This window comes from Melopsittacus undulatus, chromosome 5, assembly GCF_012275295.1.
Source record: "Melopsittacus undulatus isolate bMelUnd1 chromosome 5, bMelUnd1.mat.Z, whole genome shotgun sequence".
NCBI lineage: Eukaryota > Metazoa > Chordata > Aves > Psittaciformes > Psittaculidae > Melopsittacus > Melopsittacus undulatus.
The window spans coordinates 74,261,348-74,263,488 of record NC_047531.1 but is presented as its reverse complement, the minus strand read 5'-3'; positions in this window follow the sequence as shown (position 1 = coordinate 74,263,488).

The following is a 2,141-nucleotide window of genomic DNA, read 5'->3' as shown; positions in this document are numbered from 1 at the left end:
ATTCTGTATGACTTCCCAAATGACGTGGGATTTTTTAGGAATTCTTAAATAGCCATGTTTGAAATCATTAAGGATGTGTGAATTACACAGTCATAGAAAGTGTTCTCTAAGGAATCCTGAGACAGTAACTACTTTAGTCCTTTTTTCCTAAAGCAGAATCAATAACATCTAAGCTGTTGACAGCATTTTTTCCAATCCTCACTTAAAAATGCATGGTAGTTGGGTTATAAAGCCTCCCTTAGTCATCTATTGTGATGCTTAGTTGACTTTACAAACAGATCAATCATAAGGAAAGCTGACCGTCACTCTTGCAGCAGCTTAACTGACTACTCCAGTGTAGTTTGGAGTGGACAAAGAGAGCAGCTCAGCTTCCTCCACTTCCTTGGTGTCTGAAGGAATGGAGGAAGGTGCCTCCAAACAGGATGTGCACATCTGCAGGAGGCTGGAGGTGAGGACCTGAGCCCAGGGCTCTCTGGCTGTGCCACCCAGCTGAGCTCTGAGCCCCTTATGGTTTGAAACAGCAGCCAGTGCTGTTTGTGCAAGTGCCTCCTGCCTCCTCTGGGGATATAGCCGCAACTACAGCACAAGGCAGCTAGGCCAGTGGCTGGCACTGTGGCTGCACAGTGTTGCTTCAAATTAGTTTTGTTTACTAAGAAAATGAGGTGACTTCAGTACTTCCTTATGTTGAGTCTGTAAATTCTCACGGGAGACTTTTGTGCTTGCATACAGCAACCTTCCACAGCAGATTGACAACAGACCTGAGACTGTTTTGCATTACGTGTTAATTATGCGGTACATGGTGCTTTCCTTTTATTTTTAGAGAATGAAAGATAAATTTTGTTTTTCCAAGTTTTGAAATAAAAACGTGTTTTAAATTTCTTGTCTTCAACATTGTACTAAATAGAGCTAACTACAAAGGTTCTTATTTTGGGGGTGCCAGAATTTAATTTTTCCTTTCATTTTCTGTGTGTTTCACCTTCTTACCTGCTGGCCTTTCTGTAAAGGTTGATGACTTGGTGTGTTGGGAACAGAAGAAATAGGAAGGATCTCATCAGAATTGTACCTGAAGATCTTGTTTAAATAAATCCTATGCTGTAAATTCATAATACTTTTTAAAAGCTGAGTATATATGTTTTTCTGAACAGTTTTTTAATCTAATTTAAAGCACTAGAACTGCTTAGAACATGGACTTCATTCTCTTGGCCATATAAAAGGTACATCACAGAATATATATGTATATATGACGTATATAGGATGTATATATGTATATATATACGAGATGTTTATCAGGAGCTACACTCTGATGTAATTGTTTTTACTTAGCAAAATGACACAAAAGGAATTATAGATACTAGCGCAGATGAGAGGAAGGGAAAAGACTTTAAATCATTCTTTCACATTCAAATGCTGGCTTGCTGAATATTATGAAAACAGAATAAAAGAAAGTGTGATGAAAATAAGAAGGAAGAGATCAAGGAAATTCTTTTCAGAATCTTGACTAATTATTACCAAAACAAATCACTTAAAGATCATTAAAAAAAAACAAGACCACTTTACTTATTAATGGTTCATTTTGTAAGGAAGTACAGTAATTATTATTCTTAATATTGCTAACTTCTTGTCCCTTGCATTTAGTGGTCTTTACTAAGTTTTTTTGAAAAACATGACATTTCCTTTTTAATAATAAATGTTTCAAAATGCAGAAACATCACAGTTCATTTGTTTGTTTTCCAGAAGAAAATTTAATTATTTTTAAAAAATAAGTACTTAAGGATTATTGAAAACCAAAGGCAATATGATCATAGAAAAAAAATAAATTCATAAACTTAGAGATGTTTCTTTGGTTTTTTTTTTTCATATAGGTGTTACTGTGAGTGATTATATAGAGGAACAGATGGATGAAGTCACCTAGACAAGGCTGAGTCAAAGGTAGACTGCCTAGCCCTGTGCTAATGTTTTCTTTATCTTTTTTCCTTAAAAAATATTTAATTTTCTAATGACCATTACCTAAGCATTACAATTTTAGTCTTTTGTTACAAAACTTTAATTAGATTGACTTAATATTAAATATTAATCAATTTAATATTTTCAGTTAACCTGTAGTTATACTGGTTTATAATATGGTTATTGGGTCTGGCTGT